Source organism: Hemitrygon akajei, chromosome 25 (genome assembly GCF_048418815.1).
Source record: "Hemitrygon akajei chromosome 25, sHemAka1.3, whole genome shotgun sequence".
In the NCBI taxonomy this organism is placed as follows: domain Eukaryota; kingdom Metazoa; phylum Chordata; class Chondrichthyes; order Myliobatiformes; family Dasyatidae; genus Hemitrygon; species Hemitrygon akajei.
This window is the reverse complement of record NC_133148.1, coordinates 6,367,978-6,388,290: the sequence shown is the minus strand read 5'-3', so window position 1 is coordinate 6,388,290 and position 20,313 is coordinate 6,367,978. Positions and strand designations below refer to the sequence as shown.

General features: G+C 50.9%; 1 protein-coding gene across 1 annotated transcript in view; it reads right to left on the bottom strand.

Annotated features, from left to right (window-relative positions):
* The window catches only part of LOC140716342 (calpain-8-like), a 190,420-nt gene that overhangs the window by 72,188 nt on the left and 97,919 nt on the right, over positions 1–20,313 (bottom strand). The gene's annotated exons all lie outside the window — the stretch shown is intronic.

Sequence of the window (20,313 nt, the reverse complement as noted above, 5' to 3'; positions counted from 1 at the left end):
GAGGTCACCCCTTATTCTTCTGAATTTCAGTGAATACAGGCCCAGAGACATCAAAATCTCTACATATGGCAAGCCATTCAAACCTGGAATCATTTTCAGGACTCTCCTTTGAACCCTCTCCAGTTTCAGCACATCCTTTCTAAGATAAGGGGCACAACATTTCTCACAATACTTTCAGTGAGGTCTCACCATTGCTTTACAAAGTCTCAACATAACATCCTTGCTTTTATATTCTCGTCATCTTGAATTGAATGCTACCATCACATTTGTCTTCTTCACCACAAACTCAACCTGCAAATTAACCTTTAGGGAATCTTGCCCAAATCCCTCAGCACTTCAGATTTTTGTATTTTCTCTACATTTAGCAAATAGTCAACCCTTTCATTTTCTCAACCGAAGTACATGGCCATACACTTCCTGACACTGTACTCTATCTGTTATTTCTTTGCCCATTCTCCTAATCTGTCTAAGTCCTTTTTTTAGCCTCTCTACTTCCTCAAAACTACTTGACTCTCCACCTATCTGCATATTATCTGTAAACTTTGAAACAAAGCCACCAATTCCATCATTCAAATCATTGACACATGACAGCAATCCCTGTAGCTCTTGTCTATCACCTCCTCATTCTCCCGTATGAGTCGAAGGTCATCGAGCTGCAGCTCTGTTTCCTTAGTACATTCTGTTGGGGTGCTATGTTTGTAATTCAATCAACAAATTGGTCAAGGATAGATCCCAGAGATGTTGGCACCCAGGATCTTGAAGCTGCTAACCCTTTCTGCTCAATGAGAACTGCTGTGTCTTCTCCTGATTTCCCCTTCCTGAAGTCCATAATTAACGACTTGGTCTTAACTGATGTTGAATACAAGATTGTTGTGATACCACCCAACTCACTTTTGCACACCCCTCATTACCTTCTGAGAGTCTATGACAATAGTTGTATCAACAATGAATTTATAGATGGTGTTTGAGCTGTGAGGGCTGAGAGGAATAATAATAAAACAGACATGAAGGATGGTGGAGCAGACTCGATGAGCCAAATGGCCTAATTCTGCTCTTTCATCTAATGGTATTATATGCTGGAAGGAGTTATCACTGCAGTAAAAGATCACATTCAATCTACTGATGATGCAGCCTTCAACAAAATCTAATGAGCACAATAATAGTTAGCATCTGTAAAGAAAAACAGTTTGGCAGGCCAGAGTTTGGGTATGACTATTGCACAATCCATCAGAATTAAGAGTTGGCACCGCTCCATTCGCTTTACAAATGATGGCAATTATTCAAAATCAAGAAAAGCTTTACAAATTCTGGTAAACAACCAGAATTGGAATGGGGAGGGGTTGAATCCACTGGTGTAAATGACAAAACAGCTCTCCAACAACTTGCAGAGAATAGCTCATTCACTCCAAAGCAAACAGTTCAAAATATCACCATGAGACAAATCATTGACACATGACAGCAATCCCTGTAGCTTCCAGCTGACTACCATGGATCAGAGCATATTATGTCTAAACAGCCAGCAATCACTGATTAACATGTGATTCTGCAGATAATGGAAATCTTCAGCAACAATGCAAAATGCTAGAGGAACTCACAGATCAGGCAGCACCTATGAAGGGGAATAAGTGGTTAGCATTTTGGACTAAGGCCCTTTATCTTCAGTAAGAGTCTTGGACCAAAATGGCAACTGTTTATTCCCCTCTATAGATGGTGCCTAATTAACAATTACTCATTTTTGTGCTCAGTACATTCACTAAACAAAGTGAAGACCATAAAACATAGGAGCAGAATTAGGCCATTCGACCCATTGAGTCTCCTCTGCCATTCCTTCACGGCTGACTTATTATCACTGGCAACCCCATTCTCCTGCCTTCTCCCTGTAACCTTTGAACCATAACTTACCAACATCCGTTTTAAATATACCCAATGACTTGGCCTCCATAGCCATCCGTGGCAATGAATTCCACAGATTCACAACCTGGTGGTAAAAGAAATTCCTCCTCATCTCTGTTCTAAGGGACGTCCTTATATACTGGTCCTGGACAGAAGAGACTGCAGGTGCTGGATATGACGAGAGACCTTGATGAAGGACGGTTTGGACCAAATGTGGGGTATTAGAGGCAAGGATTGAGACACAGTATGAAACTGTAATGAGAATTAAGCTAATGAGAAATTTAAATGCTAAATGATATCTCTAGTTGAGCTTATGATCGAGCACTGATGCTCTTGTAAATACTGAATTCTTGGTGCCATATCGTGATTGCCAATTAGCAGGATGATCCTGAGCCCATACTCTGGAGAGTTAGAGTATGCTGGTGCAGTTGCATGCATCTCATAACACTGGAATTCAGGTTAAAAAATAAACCACAGGAAGAACTCAGTAGGTCAATCAGCATCCATGAAGGAAATGAACAGATAACGTTTCAGGTTGGCAGACAGACAGACAGACAGACTTTTTTGATCCCGAGGGAAATTGGGTTTCATTACAGCCGCACCAAGAATAGTGTAGAAATATAGCAATATAAAACCATAAATAATTAAATAATAATAAGTAAATAATGCCAAGTGGAAATTAGTCCAGGACCAGCCTATTGGCTCAGGGTGTCTGACACTCTGAGGGAGGAGTTGTAAAGTTTGATGGCCACAGGCAGGAATGACTTCTTATGACACTCAGTGTTACATCTTGGTGGAATGAGTCTCTGGCTGAATGTACTCCTGTGCCTAACCAGTACATTATGGAGTGGATGGGAGACATTGTCCAAGATGGCATGCAACTTGGACAGCATCCAAGCAACTTGGGATCCTTCATTTGGACTGTTAACTAGTTTTGTGGAAGCTGGTTTGGTTACTTTATAAGATATCCATTGTACTTAATATCCAAATTGTAACACCAAACCTGTTAACAACTTTAGATCCAAATAGCACCCACTTCCACCACCTGTTAACACAATTCCCAACTTGCAACAGGAAGGAAGCTCATAAATGTCCCCCTCCAGCACAGTACAGACACCCAAAACCAGCTTTATTTGTCATATATACATTGAAACATCAATACAGTGAAATGCATCTTTTGTGCCAGTGACCAGCAAAGTGCGAGGATGCGCTAGGGAGGGGGAGGGGGAGCAGCCTATAAATGTCGCAATACTTCTCTGCCAACACAGATTACGAACCCTAAACCCTACTGCATGTATTTGGAATGTGGCAGGAAACCGGAGCACTCAAGAGCAGTCACACTCCTTAAGGACAGTGGAGGGAATTGAACCCAGGTTGGCCATCAAGATGCTGTGAAACACTGTGCTAACTGCTGTGCCACCCACTATACAAGTACTGCTTGGCTATAGGTTTCTGTACCAACGTTATCAACATCTGTGTACAAGTTGTCTTGGACTACATGTAGCTCCAAGGATTTGTATCTGGGCTGCTGCTGTCACAGAGGCTTGTCAGAGAGTGACCTCAAGTAATCAGCTCTGAGTTGTCCTTTGGAGACACAGGAGGTTGCAGATGTTGTAGGTTGGAGCAAAACAAATGATCTCCTGGAGGAACTCATGGGTCAAGCAGCATGTGGACTGTCGATGGTTCAGGTTGTGACCTTGCAGCTGGGCTGGGAGGATGAAGCGCTGATTGTCCATGCCTTGTGCTTTCATCTGTCAACACAAACTTGTTGATCTCAAATGTAATCCTCATATTCCACTAATGCTCGTGTTCTCAGTGTTATTTCTTTATTTCCAGTTTGCACATTGGTTGTTTGTCAGTCTTTGTCTACTTAGGTATAGGTTTTCATAAATTTTATTGGATTAATTTTCCCCCTGAAAATGCCACACAAAAATGAATCTCAGGGTAGTATATGGTAACATACGTGTACTTTGATTGAAACATTTGCTTTGAAATTGAAAGGTTTATGGAGCATCTTATTTCTCTCCTGTTTGTAGTGTGCGGTGGTGCATTGGATACAGCCTTTGCGTCACAACTCCATGGATCCAGGTTTGATCCTGCTCTCAGGTGCTCTCCATGTGGGGTTTTTATGTTTTCCTCCCACATTCCAAAGATATGTGGGCTGGTAGATTGAATGGCTGATGTGAACTGTCCCTAGCAAGTAGATGAGTACTAAAATCTGGGAAACTTGATGGGAATGTGGGAAATATAAAACCAGATTAATGCAATAGAGAGGTTGATGGTGAGCATGCGTTCAATGGGCTGAATGGCCCGCTTCCCAGCGGTCTCTCTTCATTCTTTTATCACTAAAATGGATTATAATCTGCTTGCTTCAATGCTGCTACCCATGGGAGTTCACTGTGAACAAAATGGCTGCCAGGTTACCCACCTTACAAGAGCAAAAAGACACCATGGAAGTGAAAGATTTATTCCTCTCTCTCAACTTTTTCCAATATTTATTTCCTATAGTGGGGAGTCTAGGACTAGGGGGAACAGCCACATAATAGGAGGACCAGTTGAGATGTACCCCACACTACCGTGGGAGGTGAGGGAGGAGATTTCTGAGCCTCTGGCAATGATCTTTGCATCATCAATGGGGACAGAAGAGGTTCCAGAGGATTGGAAGGTTGCAGATGTTGTTCCTTTATTCAAGAAAGGGAGTAGAGATAGCCCAGGAAATTATAGACCAGTGAGTTTTACTTCAATGTTGGTAAGTTAATGAAAAAGATGACAAGTGGTGTACCTCAGGGATCTGTTCTGGGATCCCTACTCTTTGTGATTTTATAAATGATCTGGATGAAGAAGTGGTGGGATGCTGATGACACTAAATTTGCTGATGACACAAAGGTTGGGGGTGTTGTGGACAGTGTGGAGGGCTGTCAGAAGTTACAGCAGGACATCAATAAGGTGCAAAACTGGGCTGAGAAGTGGCAGATGGAGTTCAACCCAGATAAGTGTGAGGTGGTTCATTTTGGTAGGTCAAATATGGTGGCAGAATATAGTACTAATGGTAAGACTCTTGGCAGTGTGGAGGATCAGAGGGATCTTGGGGTCCGAGTCCATAGGACACTCAATGCAGCTGCGCATGTTGACTCTGTGTAGAAGGCGTACAGTGTATTGGCCTTTATCAATCGTGGAATTGAATTTAGGAGCCGAGAGGTGATGTTGCAACTATATAGGACCCTGGTCAGACCCCACTTGGAGTACTGTGCTCAGTTCTGGTTGCCTCACTACAGGAAGGATGTGGAAACCATAGAAAGGGTGCAGAGGAGATTTACAAGGATGTTGCCTGGATTGGGGAGCATGTCTTATTGAGTGAACTCGGCCTTTTCTCCTTGGAGTGGCGGAGGATGAGAGGTGACCTGATAGATGATGAGAGGCAATGATTGTGTGGATAGTCAAAGGCTTTTTCCCAGGGCTGAGATGGCTAACATGAGAGGATACAGTTTTAAGGTGCTGGGGAGTAGGTCCAGAGGAGATGTCAGGAGTAAGTTTTTTATGCAGAAAGTGGTGAGTGCATGGAATGGGCTGCCAGTGGTGGAGACAAATATGATAAGGTCTGGGGTAATTCTAGTTAATTTCTAAGGTAAGGCCATGTTTGGCACAACATTATGGGCCGAAGAGTCTGTAGTGTGCTGTAGGTTTTCTCTTTCTATGTTTCTATGACATCCCTTTAGAACACAGATGAGAAGGAATTACTTTAGCCGAATCTGTGGAATTCATTGCCACGGAGGACTGTGGGTATATTTAAATCAGAGGTTGATAGTGTTGGCCAGAAAAAACTACAGTCTACAAGCTGGTGAATTTGAATGAATCAAGGACAGTGGAAGCAGACAGACCAATTGACTTTGTTCTTGCCCTGTGCTTGAAGGAGATGGAGGCTGCCAGTTTGTGAGGTTGCTCAGTAACTTTCATCTTATGGAATGTTTGAGAACACTTGCTCTGGGATAATCAGAAGAATTGAATATGGACACAAGGAGTTTCTGCGATTGACCTGCTAAACCTGAGACCATTGTGTATGATGGGAGGTTGGCAGTACTTATCTTGGTCCAGAGTCTGAGCAATCTAGTTTGAAGCAGAGTCGAAGAGAACGAAGAACCAATAATGACCAGTTGTCACTTGTGGAAGAAAGATAACAAATGGGTGCTGGCTCAGACTAAAGCCAATAAGACTTATTTCCACTTGGCATAATTTACTTATTATCATTTAATTATTTCTGGTTTTATTTTGCTATATTTCTACACTATTCTTGGTTGGTGCAACTGTAATGAAACCCAATTTCCCTCGGGATCAATAAAGTATGTCTGTCTGTGATCGGTCAGTCAGATAACCCATATCCAATAACACTGAAATGCAATGTTTGTCCATGGAGGGTCAGGAAAACAGTAAGTGTGCAAAGAGGTATCCAGTTGTGTAAATTCACGTGCTCTTCCATTATTCTTCTTGGTAATTACAGATTCTCTCTATGCCTTTCTGATCATTATTACTAAGGGGTTGACCTTTGTAACAATAGGTTTTTGATTAGTAAGGGTGCCAAAAGTTATGGGGAGAAGGCACGAGAAAGGGGTTGAGAGGGATAATAAATCAGTTATAATGGAATGGCAGAGCAGACTCAGTGGGCTGAATGGCCTAATTCTGCTGCTATGTCTTGTGGTCTTACAGCTTTTCATCTGTACTCCTGCTTATTTTCCAGTTCTCTTTAGAATTTCACCCTACAGCCTGTGGTACATGGGTCCCAGTCATTCCCAGCTCTGGCTATGTCAGTCTATGAAATATTACCCCACAGTCACAGAGTTCATTCATGGCAGAGCTCAATGGGGATTTGGATGTTAAGGAATGGGGGATGTTAAGTGAGACCAAGAGAGTGGTGCTGAGAGATTGCAGGAAGTAAAAAAAACCCCCACAGATACCAGAAATCTGAGATAAAAACAAAATATGCTGTAAATGCTCAGCAGGTCAGACAGCAGCCGTGGAGAGAGAAGCTGAATTAATCTTCATCAGGGCAATCAACCTTTGACCTGAAACATTAACTCTATTTCTCTCTCCATCGATGCTGCCTGACCTACTGACTGTTTTCAGCACTGTTATTTTTTTTCTGAAGGAGGGCTGTATTGTTAGAGAGACAGCCCTCAGATGTACGAAATACCAACCCACATCTACACCCTAACCCTTCCACCGGAATCCAGCCTGTAAATAACACCACAAACATACACAAAATCTCAGCTGAAAAGTCAACTGTTGATTCCTTTCTCTGGATGCTGCCTGACCTGCTGAGCTCCTCCAGCATTTTGGTGTGTTGCTCTGGATTTCTGCATATTCACAATCTTGCGTTTCTGACAAAAAATGTGCTGTTTGCAACACCTTGCTATGTAAAAGATTCTTGATTTATAACAGTGACAATACTTCCAGACCACAGCACTGCTTGTGAAGCAGTTTGAGATATTTTCAGGTTATAAATGGAAATAAAGTGCTCCCCAGTGACGGGAACAAAGAATCTTGGCATCGAAGTGTTCTCATGGATACGTGGGGCCAACTGAAAAAAAAATCTGCTCAGTTTTCCAACATTTCTACTTTCCAAATTTAAGGACATGAATCCTTTAAAAGACCAACATTTGACCATATGGGTTTCACGACAGTTAGAATCCTACGCACATACACTTAGTCAAACACACATGCATCACACACAGTGCAAAAACAAATACACACAGGGAGCATTATCCTTAACATCCAGACAAATCCGAATAGCTGGAATGGAAACAGATGTTGCATAACTGTTATACAGGAAATACAGGTGACAGATCCAGAACAGAGACTCATCAATCTTCATAAAGTTTGATGACCCTGAAAAAGGTGCTGTCGTTACCAGAGATGTTTATCAGGACTTACAGAGTAATCGGGATCAGCTGCAGAAGCAGCTGAGGATGAGTAAAGAAGATTAATTTGGATGTCTGAACAATTGTATTCCTGGAAAACAGGACTTTAACATGGAATGTTCAGACCCTGAGGAGTGTGGGTGAGGAATGGTCAGACCCTGGAGAGTGTGGATGTGGAATGTTTCACAGGGGATGGTCAGACCCTGGGGAGTGTGGGTGGGGAATGTTTCACTGGGAATGGTCAGACCCTGGGGAGTGTGGGTGGGGAATGGTCAGACCCTGGAGAGTGTGGATGTGGAATGTTTCACAGGGAATGGTCAGGCCCTGGGGAGTGTTTCACAGGGACTGGTCAGACACTGGGGAGTGTGGGTGGGGAATCTTTCACAGGGAATGGTCAGACCCTGGGGAGTGTTTCACAGGGAGTGGTCAGACCCTGGGGAGTGTGGGTGGGGAATGTTTCATAATGAATGGTCAGACCCTGGGGAGTGTTTCACAGGGAGAGGTCAGACCCTGGAGAGTGTGGGTGGGGGATGTTTCACAGGGGATGGTCAGACCCTGGGGAGTGTTTCACAGGGAGTGGTCAGACACTGGGGAGTGTGGGTGAGGAATGTTTCACAGGGGATGGTCAGGACGTGAGGAGCGTGGGTGGGGAGTGTTTCACAGGGAATGGTCAGACCCTGGGGAGTGTGGGTGGGGAATGTTTCACAGGGAATGGTCAGACCATGGGGAGTGTTTCACAGGGAATGGTCAGACCCTGGGGAGTGTGGGTGGGGAATGTTTCAGAGGGGATGGTCAGGACGTGAGGAGTGTGGGTGGGGAATGTTTCACAGGGAGTGGTCAGACCCTGAGGAGTGTGGGAGGGGAATGTTTCATAGTGGAAGGTCAGACCCTGGGGAGAGTGGGTGGGGAATGTTTCACAGGGAATGGTCAGACCCTGGGGAGTGTGGATGGGGAATGTTTCACAGGGGATGGTCAGACACTGGACAGTGTGGGTGGGGAGTGTTTCACAGGGAATGGTCAGACCCTGGGGAGTATGGGTGAGGAATGTTTCACAGGGAGTGGTCAGACCCTGGGGAGTGTATCACAGGCAATGGTCAGACCCTGGGGAGTGTGGGTGAGGAATGTTTCACAGGGAATGGTCAGACCCTGGAGAGTGTGGGTGAGCAATGTTTCACAGGGAATGGTCAGACCCTGGAGCGTGTGGGTGGGGAGTGTTTCACAGGGAATGGTCAGACCCTGGGGAGTGTTTCACAGGGAAAGGTCAGACCCTGGGGAGTGTGGGTGGGGAGTGTTTCACAGGGAATGGTCAGACCCTGGGGAGTGTGGATGGGGAATGTTTCACAGGGGATGGTCAGACACTGGGCAGTGTGGGTGGGGAGTGTTTCACAGGGAATGGTCAGACCCTGGGGAGTGTGGGTGAGGAATGTTTCACAGGGAGTGGTCAGACCCTGGGGAGTGTATCACAGTCAATGGTCAGACCCTGGGGAGTGTGGGTGAGGAATGTTTCACAGGGGATGGTCAGACACTGGGCAGTGTGGGTGGGGAGAGTTTCACAGGGAATGGTCAGACTCTGGGGAGTGTGGGTGAGGAATGTTTCACAGGGAGTGGTCAGACCCTGGGGAGTGTTTCACAGGGAATGGTCAGACCCTGGGGAGTGTGGATGGGGAATGGTCAGACCCTGGAGAGTGTGGGTGAGCAATGTTTCACAGGGAATGGTCAGACCCTTGGGAGTGTTTCACAGGGAATGGTCAGACCCTGGGGAGTGTGGGTGGGGAGTGTTTCACAGGGAATGGTCAGACCCTGGGGAGTGTGGATGGGGAATGTTTCACAGGGGATGGTCAGACACTGGGCAGTGTAGGTGGGGAGTGTTTCACAGGGAATGGTCAGACCCTGGGGAGTGTGGGTGAGGAATGATTCACAGGGAATGGTCAGACCCTGGGGAGTGTTTCACAGGGAATGGTCAAACCCTGGGGAGTGTGGGTGGGGAGTGTTTCACAGGGAATGGTCAGACCCTGGGCAGTGTGGGTGGGGAGACTTTCACAGGGAATGGTCAGACCCTGGGGAGTGTGGGTGAGGAATGTTTCACAGGGAGTGGTCAGACCCTGGGGACTGTTTCACAGGGAATGGTCAGACCCTGGAGAGTGTTTCACAGGGAGTGGTCAGAACCTGGGGAGTGTGCGTGAGGAATGTTTCACAGGGAATGGTCAGACCATGGAGAGTGTGGGTGAGGAAAGTTTCACAAGGAGTGGTCAGACCCTGAGGAGTGTTTCACAGGGAGTGGTCAGACCCTGGGGAGTGTGGATGGGGAATGTTTCACATGGGATGGTCAGGACGTGAGGAGTGTGGGTGGGGAGTGTTTCATAGGGAATGGTCAGACCCTGGGGATTGTGGATGGGGAATGTTTCAGAGGGGATGGTCAGGACGTGAGGAGTGTGGGTGGGGAGTGTTTCACAGGGGATGGTCAGACCCTGAGGAGTGTGGGTGGGGAGTGTTTCATAGTGAATGGTCAGACCCTGGGGAGTGTGGGTGGGGAATGTTTCAGAGGGGATGGTCAGGACGTCAGGAGTGTGGGTGGGGAATGTTTCACAAGAGGTGGTCAGACCCTGGGGAGTGTTTCACAGGGAATGGTCAGACCCTGGAGCGTGTGGGTGGGGAATGTTTCACAGGGAATGGTCAGACCCTGGGGAATGTTTCACAGGGAGTGGTCAGACCCTGGAGAGTGTGGGTGAGGAATGTTTCACAGGGAATGGTCAGACCCTGGGGAATGTTTCACAGGGGATGGTCAGACCCTGATGAGTGTGGGAGGGGAATGTTTCATAGTGAATGGTCAGACCCTGGGGAGTGTGGATGGGGAATGTTTCACAGGGGATGGTCAGACACTGGGCAGTGTGGGTGGGGAGTGTTTCACAGGGAATGGTCAGACCCTGGGGAGTGTGGGTGAGGAATGTTTCACAGGGAGTGGTCAGACCCTGGGGAGTGTATCACAGTCAATGGTCAGACCCTGGGGAGTGTGGGTGAGGAATGTTTCACAGGGGATGGTCAGACACTGGGCAGTGTGGGTGGGGAGAGTTTCACAGGGAATGGTCAGACCCTGGGGAGTGTGGGTGAGGAATGTTTCACAGGGAGTGGTCAGACCCTGGGGAGTGTTTCACAGGGAATGGTCAGACCCTGGGGAGTGTGGATGGGGAATGGTCAGACCCTGGAGAGTGTGGGTGAGCAATGTTTCACAGGGAATGGTCAGACCCTTGGGAGTGTTTCACAGGGAATGGTCAGACCCTGGGGAGTGTGGGTGGGGAGTGTTTCACAGGGAATGGTCAAACCCTGGGGAGTGTGGGTGGGGAGTGTTTCACAGGGAATGGTCAGACCCTGGGCAGTGTGGGTGGGGAGACTTTCACAGGGAATGGTCAGACCCTGGGGAGTGTGGGTGAGGAATGTTTCACAGGGAGTGGTCAGACCCTGGGGACTGTTTCACAGGGAATGGTCAGACCCTGGAGAGTGTTTCACAGGGAGTGGTCAGAACCTGGGGAGTGTGCGTGAGGAATGTTTCACAGGGAATGGTCAGACCATGGAGAGTGTGGGTGAGGAAAGTTTCACAAGGAGTGGTCAGACCCTGAGGAGTGTTTCACAGGGAGTGGTCAGACCCTGGGGAGTGTGGATGGGGAATGTTTCACATGGGATGGTCAGGACGTGAGGAGTGTGGGTGGGGAGTGTTTCATAGGGAATGGTCAGACCCTGGGGATTGTGGATGGGGAATGTTTCAGAGGGGATGGTCAGGACGTGAGGAGTGTGGGTGGGGAGTGTTTCACAGGGGATGGTCAGACCCTGAGGAGTGTGGGTGGGGAGTGTTTCATAGTGAATGGTCAGACCCTGGGGAGTGTGGGTGGGGAATGTTTCAGAGGGGATGGTCAGGACGTCAGGAGTGTGGGTGGGGAATGTTTCACAAGAGGTGGTCAGACCCTGGGGAGTGTTTCACAGGGAATGGTCAGACCCTGGAGCGTGTGGGTGGGGAATGTTTCACAGGGAATGGTCAGACCCTGGGGAATGTTTCACAGGGAGTGGTCAGACCCTGGAGAGTGTGGGTGAGGAATGTTTCACAGGGAATGGTCAGACCCTGGGGAGTGTTTCACAGGGTGTGGTCAGACCCTGGGGAGTGTGGATGGGGAATGTTTCACAGGGGATGGTCAGGACGTTAGGAGTGTGGGTGGGGAGTGTTTCACAGGGGATGGTCAGACCCTGAGGAGTGTGGGAGGGGAATGTTTCATAGTGAATGGTCAGACCCTGGGAGTGTGGGTGAGGAATGTTTCACAGGGAATGGTCAGACCTTGGGGAGTGTGGGTGGGGAATGTTTCAGAGGGGATGGTCAGGACGTGAGGAGTGTGGGTGAGGAATGTTTCACAGGTAGTGGTCAGACCCTGGGGAGTGTGGATGAGGAATGTTTCACAGGGAATGGTCAGACCCTGGGCAGTGCTTCACAGGGAATGGTCAGACCCTGGAGAGTGTGGGTGGGGAGTGTTTCACAGGGAATGGTCAGACCCTGGGAAGTGTTTCAGAGAGAGTGGTCAGACCCTGGAGAGTGTGGGTGGGGAATATTTCACAGGGAATGCTCAGACCCCGGGGAGTGTGGAGGGGGAATGTTTCACAGGGAATGGTCAGACCCTGGGGAGTGTGGATGGGGAATGTTTCACAGGGAATGGTCAGACCCTGGGGTGTGTGGGTGAGGAATGTTTCACAGGGGATGGTCAGACCCTGAGGAGTGTGGGTGAGGAATGTTTCAAAGGGAATGGTCAGAACCTGGGGAGTGTGGATGGGGAATGGTCAGACCCTGGAGAATGTGGGTGAGCAATGTTTCAGAGGGAATGGTCAGACCCTGGGGAGTGTTTCACAGGGAAAGGTCAGACCCTGGGGAGTGTGGGTGGGGAGTGTTTCACAGGGGATGGTCAGACCCTGCGGAGTGTGGATGTGGAATGTTTCACAGGGGATGGTCAGACACTGGGCAGTGTGGGTGGGGAGTGTTTCACAGGGAATGGTCAGACACTGGGCAGTGTGGGTGCGGAGTGTTTCACAGGGAATGGTCAGACCCTGGGGAGTTTTTCACAGGGAGTGGTCAGACCCTGGGGAGTGTGGGTGAGGAATGTTTCACAGGGAATGGTCAGACCCTGGGGAGTTTTTCACAGGGAGAGGTCAGACCCTGGCGAGTGTGGGTGAGGAATGTTTCACAGGTAGTGGTCAGACCATGGAGAGTGTGGGTGAGGAATGTTTCACAGGGAGTGGTCAGACACTGGGGAGTGTTTCACAGGGAGTGTCAGACCCCGGGGAGTGTGGATGGGGAATGTTTCACAGGGGATGGTCAGACACTGGGCAGTGTGGGTGGGGAGTGTTTCACAGGGAATGGTCAGACCCTGGGGAGTGTGGGTGAGGAATGTTTCACAGGGAGTGGTCAGACCCTGGGGAGTGTGGGTGAGGAATGTTTCACAGGGAATGGTCAGACCCTGGAGTGTGTGGGTGAGCAATGTTTCACAGAGAATGGTCAGACCCTGGAGCGTGTGGGTGGGGAGTGTTTCACAGGGATTGGTCAGACCCTGGGAAGTGTTTCACAGGGAAAGGTCAGACCCTGGGGAGTGTGGGTGGGGAGTGTTTCACAGGGAATGGTCAGACCCTGGGGAGTGTGGATGGGGAATGTTTCACAGGGGATGGTCAGACACTGGGCAGTGTGGGTGGGGAGTGTTTCACAGGGAGTGGTCAGACCCTGGGGAGTGTATCACAGTCAATGGTCAGACCCTGGGGAGTGTGGGTGAGGAATGTTTCACAGGGGATGGTCAGACACTGGGCAGTGTGGGTGGGGAGTGTTTCACAGGGAATGGTCAGACCCTGGGGAGTGTGGATGGGGAATGGTCAGACCCTGGGGTGTGTGGGTGAGGAATGTTTCACAGGTGATGGTCAGACCCTGAGGAGTGTGGGTGGGGAGTGTTTCATAGTGAATGGTCAGACCCTGGGGAGTGTGGATGGGGAATGTTTCACAGGGGATGGTCAGACACTGGGCAGTGTGGGTGGGGAGTGTTTCACAGGGAATGGTCAGACCCTGGGGAGTGTGGGTGAGGAATGTTTCACAGGGAGTGGTCAGACCCTGGGGAGTGTATCACAGGCAATGGTCAGACCCTGGGGAGTGTGGGTGAGGAATGTTTCACATGGAATGGTCAGACCCTGGAGAGTGTGGGTGAGCAATGTTTCACAGAGAATGGTCAGACCCTGGAGCGTGTGGGTGGGGAGTGTTTCACAGGGATTGGTCAGACCCTGGGAAGTGTTTCACAGGGAATGGTCAGACCCTGGGGAGTGTGGGTGAGGAATGTTTCACAGAGAATGGTCAGACCCTGGGGAGTGTGGGTGGGGAGTGTTTCACAGGGAATGGTCAGACCCTGGGGAGTGTGGATGGGGAATGTTTCACAGGGGATGGTCAGACACTGGGCAGTGTGGGTGGGGAGTGTTTCACAGGGAGTGGTCAGACCCTGGGGAGTGTTTCACAGGGAATGGTCAGACCCTGGGGAGTGTGGATGGGGAATGGTCAGACCCTGGAGAGTGTGGGTGAGCAATGTTTCACAGGGAATGGTCAGACCCTTGGGAGTGTTTCACAGGGAATGGTCAGACCCTGGGGAGTGTGGGTGGGGAGTGTTTCACAGGGAATGGTCAGACACTGGGCAGTGTGGGTGGGGAGTGTTTCACAGGGAATGGTCAGACCCTGGGGAGTGTGGGTGAGGAATGTTTCACAGAGAGTGGTCAGACGCTGGGGAGTGTATCACAGGCAATGGTCAGACCCTGGGGAGTGTGGGTGAGGAATGTTTCACAGGGAATGGTCAGACCCTGGGGAGTGTTTCACAGGGAATGGTCAAACCCTGGGGAGTGTTGGTGGGGAGAGTTTCACAGGGAATGGTCAGACCCTGGGGAGTGTGGGTGAGGAATGTTTCACAGGGAGTGGTCAGACCCTGGGGACTGTTTCACAGGGAATGGTCAGACCCTGGAGAGTGTTTCACAGGGAGTGGTCAGAACCTGGGGAGTGTGCGTGAGGAATGTTTCACAGGGAATGGTCAGACCATGGAGAGTGTGGGTGAGGAAAGTTTCACAAGGAGTGGTCAGACCCTGGGGAGTGTGGATGGGGAATGTTTCAGAGGGGATGGTCAGGACGTGAGGAGTGTGGGTGGGGAGTGTTTCACAGGTGATGGTCAGACCCTGAGGAGTGTGGGTGGGGAGTGTTTCATAGTGAATGGTCAGACCCTGGGGAGTGTGGGTGGGGAATGTTTCAGAGGGGATGGTCAGGACGTGAGGAGTGTGGGTGGGGAATGTTTCACAGGGAGTGGTCAGGCCCTGGGGAGTGTTTCACAGGGAATGGTCAGGACGTGAGGAGTGTGGGTGGGGAGTGTTTCACAGGGGATGGTCAGACCCTGAGGAGTGTGGGAGGGGAATGTTTCATAGTGAATGGTCAGACCCTGGGGAGTGTGGGTGGGGAATGTTTCACAGGGGTTGGTCAGACCCTGAGGAGTGTGGGAGGGGAATGTTTCATAGTGAATGGTCAGACCTTGGGGAGTGTGGGTGGGGAATGTTTCAGAGGGAATGGTCAGACCTTGGGGAGTGTGGATGGGGAATGTTTCAGAGGGGATGGTCAGGACGTGAGGAGTGTGGGTGGGGAATGTTTCACAGGTAGTGGTCAGACCCTGGGGAGTGTGGGTGAGGAATGTTTCACAGGGAATGGTCAGACCCTGGGCAGTGCTTCACAGGGAATGGTCAGACCCTGGAGAGTGTGGGTGGGGAGTGTTTCACAGGGAATGGTCAGACCCTGGGAAGTGTTTCAGAGGGAGTGGTCAGACCCTGGGGAGTGTGGGTGAGGAATGTTTCACAGGGGATGGTCAGACACTGGGCAGTGTGGGTGGGGAGTGTTTCACAGGGAATGGTCAGACCCTGGGGAGTGTGGATGGGGAATGGTCAGACCCTGGGGTGTGTGGGTGAGGAATGTTTCACAGGTGATGGTCAGACCCTGAGGAGTGTGGGTGGGGAGTGTTTCATAGTGAATGGTCAGACCCTGGGGAGTGTGGATGGGGAATGTTTCACAGGGGATGGTCAGACACTGGGCAGTGTGGGTGGGGAGTGTTTCACAGGGAATGGTCAGACCCTGGGGAGTGTGGGTGAGGAATGTTTCACAGGGAGTGGTCAGACCCTGGGGAGTGTTTCACAGGGAATGGTCAGACCCTGGGGAGTGTGGATGGGGAATGGTCAGACCCTGGAGAGTGTGGGTGAGCAATGTTTCACAGGGAATGGTCAGACCCTTGGGAGTGTTTCACAGGGAATGGTCAGACCCTGGGGAGTGTGGGTGGGGAGTGTTTCACAGGGAATGGTCAGACCCTGGGGAGTGTGGATGGGGAATGTTTCACAGGGGATGGTCAGACACTGGGCAGTGTGGGTGGGGAGTGTTTCACAGGGAATGGTCAGACCCTGGGGAGTGTGGGTGAGGAATGTTTCACAGAGAGTGGTCAGACCCTGGGGAGTGTATCACAGGCAATGGTCAGACCCTGGGGAGTGTGGGTGAGGAATGTTTCACAGGGAATGGTCAGACCCTGGGGAGTGTTTCACAGGGAATGGTCAAACCCTGGGGAGGGTTGGTGGGGAGAGTTTCACAGGGAATGGTCAGACCCTGGGGAGTGTGGGTGAGGAATGTTTCACAGGGAGTGGTCAGACCCTGGGGACTGTTTCACAGGGAATGGTCAGACCCTGGAGAGTGTTTCACAGGGAGTGGTCAGAACCTGGGGAGTGTGCGTGAGGAATGTTTCACAGGGAATGGTCAGACCATGGAGAGTGTGGGTGAGGAAAGTTTCACAAGGAGTGGTCAGACCCTGAGGAGTGTTTCACAGGGAGTGGTCAGACCCTGGGGAGTGTGGATGGGGAATGTTTCACATGGGATGGTCAGGACGTGAGGAGTGTGGGTGGGGAGTGTTTCATAGGGAATGGTCAGACCCTGGGGATTGTGGATGGGGAATGTTTCAGAGGGGATGGTCAGGACGTGAGGAGTGTGGGTGGGGAGTGTTTCACAGAGGATGGTCAGACCCTGAGGAGTGTGGGTGGGGAGTGTTTCATAGTGAATGGTCAGACCCTGGGGAGTGTGGGTGGGGAATGTTTCAGAGGGGATGGTCAGGACGTCAGGAGTGTGGGTGGGGAATGTTTCACAAGAGGTGGTCAGACCCTGGGGAATGTTTCACAGGGAGTGGTCAGACCCTGGAGAGTGTGGGTGAGGAATGTTTCACAGGGAATGGTCAGACCCTGGGGAGTGTTTCACAGGGTGTGGTCAGACCCTGGGGAGTGTGGATGGGGAATGTTTCACAGGGGATGGTCAGGACGTTAGGAGTGTGGGTGGGGAGTGTTTCACAGGGGATGGTCAGACCCTGAGGAGTGTGGGAGGGGAATGTTTCATAGTGAATGGTCAGACCCTGGGAGTGTGGGTGAGGAATGTTTCACAGGGAATGGTCAGACCTTGGGGAGTGTGGGTGGGGAATGTTTCAGAGGGGATGGTCAGGACGTGAGGAGTGTGGGTGAGGAATGTTTCACAGGTAGTGGTCAGACCCTGGGGAGTGTGGATGAGGAATGTTTCACAGGGAATGGTCAGACCCTGGGCAGTGCTTCACAGGGAATGGTCAGACCCTGGAGAGTGTGGGTGGGGAGTGTTTCACAGGGAATGGTCAGACCCTGGGAAGTGTTTCAGAGAGAGTGGTCAGACCCTGGAGAGTGTGGGTGGGGAATATTTCACAGGGAATGCTCAGACCCTTGGGAGTGTTTCACAGGGAATGGTCAGACCCTGGGGAGTGTGGGTGGGGAGTGTTTCACAGGGAATGGTCAGACCCTGGGGAGTGTGGATGAGGAATGTTTCACAGGGAATGGTCAGACCCTGGGCAGTGCTTCACAGGGAATGGTCAGACCCTGGAGAGTGTGGAGGGGGAATGTTTCACAGGGAATGGTCAGACCCTGGGGAGTGTGGATGGGGAATGTTTCACAGGGAATGGTCAGTCCCTGGGGTGTGTGGGTGAGGAATGTTTCACAGGGGATGGTCAGACCCTGAGGAGTGTGGGTGAGGAATGTTTCAAAGGGAATGGTCAGAACCTGGGGAGTGTGGATGGGGAATGGTCAGACCCTGGAGAATGTGGGTGAGCAATGTTTCAGAGGGAATGGTCAGACCCTGGGGAGTGTTTCACAGGGAAAGGTCAGACCCTGGGGAGTGTGGGTGGGGAGTGTTTCACAGGGGATGGTCAGACCCTGCGGAGTGTGGATGGGGAATGTTTCACAGGGGATGGTCAGACACTGGGCAGTGTGGGTGGGGAGTGTTTCACAGGGAATGGTCAGACACTGGGCAGTGTGGGTGCGGAGTGTTTCACAGGGAATGGTCAGACCCTGGGGAGTTTTTCACAGGGAGTGGTCAGACCCTGGGGAGTGTGGGTGAGGAATGTTTCACAGGGAATGGTCAGACCCTGGGGAGTTTTTCACAGGGAGAGGTCAGACCCTGGCGAGTGTGGGTGAGGAATGTTTCACAGGTAGTGGTCAGACCATGGAGAGTGTGGGTGAGGAATGTTTCACAGGGAGTGGTCAGACACTGGGGAGTGTTTCACAGGGAGTGTCAGACCCCGGGGAGTGTGGATGGGGAATGTTTCACAGGGGATGGTCAGACACTGGGCAGTGTGGGTGGGGAGTGTTTCACAGGGAATGGTCAGACCCTGGGGAGTGTGGGTGAGGAATGTTTCACAGGGAGTGGTCAGACCCTGGGGAGTGTATCACAGGCAATGGTCAGACCCTGGGGAGTGTGGGTGAGGAATGTTTCACAGGGAATGGTCAGACCCTGGAGTGTGTGGGTGAGCAATGTTTCACAGAGAATGGTCAGACCCTGGAGCGTGTGGGTGGGGAGTGTTTCACAGGGATTGGTCAGACCCTGGGAAGTGTTTCACAGGGAAAGGTCAGACCCTGGGGAGTGTGGGTGGGGAGTGTTTCACAGGGGATGGTCAGACACTGGGCAGTGTGGGTGGGGAGTGTTTCACGGGGAGTGGTCAGACCCTGGGGAGTGTATCACAGTCAATGGTCAGACCCTGGGGAGTGTGGGTGAGGAATGTTTCACAGGGGATGGTCAGACACTGGGCAGTGTGGGTGGGGAGTGTTTCACAGGGAATGGTCAGACCCTGGGGAGTGTGGATGGGGAATGGTCAGACCCTGGGGTGTGTGGGTGAGGAATGTTTCACAGGGGATGGTCAGACCCTGAGGAGTGTGGGTGGGGAGTGTTTCACAGGGAATGGTCAGACCCTGGGGAGTGTGGATGGGGAATGTTTCACAGGGGATGGTCAGACACTGGGCAGTGTGGGTGGGGAGGGTTTCACAGGGAATGGTCAGACCCTGGGGAGTGTGGGTGAGGAATGTTTCACAGGGAGTGGTCAGACCCTGGGGAGTGTATCACAGGCAATGGTCAGACCCTGGGGAGTGTGGGTGAGGAATGTTTCACAGGGAATGGTCAGACCCTGGGGAGTGTTTCACAGGGAATGGTCAAACCCTGGGGAGTGTTGGTGGGGAGAGTTTCACAGGGAATGGTCAGACCCTGGGGAGTGTGGGTGAGGAATGTTTCACAGGGAGTGGTCAGACCCTGGGGACTGTTTCACAGGGGATGGTCAGACCCTGGAGAGTGTTTCACAGGGAGTGGTCAGAACCTGGGGAGTGTGCGTGAGGAATGTTTCACAGGGAATGGTCAGACCATGGAGAGTGTGGGTGAGGAAAGTTTCACAAGGAGTGGTCAGACCCTGAGGAGTGTTTCACAGGGAGTGGTCAGACCCTGGGGAGTGTGGATGGGGAATGTTTCACATGGGATGGTCAGGACGTGAGGAGTGTGGGTGGGGAGTGTTTCATAGGGAATGGTCAGACCCTGGGGAGTGTGGATGGGGAATGTTTCAGAGGGGATGGTCAGGACGTGAGGAGTGTGGGTGGGGAGTGTTTCACAGGTGATGGTCAGACCCTGAGGAGTGTGGGTGGGGAGTGTTTCATAGTGAATGGTCAGACCCTGGGGAGTGTGGGTGGGGAATGTTTCAGAGGGGATGGTCAGGACGTGAGGAGTGTGGGTGGGGAATGTTTCACAGGGAGTGGTCAGGCCCTGGGGAGTGTTTCACAGGGAATGGTCAGACCCTGAGGAGTGTGGGTGGGGAATGTTTCACAGGGGATGGTCAGGACGTGAGGAGTGTGGGTGGGGAGTGTTTCACAGGGGATGGTCAGACCCTGAGGAGTGTGGGAGGGGAATGTTTCATAGTGAATGGTCAGACCCTGGGGAGTGTGAGTGGGGAATGTTTCACAGGGGTTGGTCAGACCCTGAGGAGTGTGGGAGGGGAATGTTTCATAGTGAATGGTCAGACCTTGGGGAGTGTGGGTGGGGAATGTTTCAGAGGGAATGGTCAGACCTTGGGGAGTGTGGGTGGGGAATGTTTCACAGGTAGTGGTCAGACCCTGGGGA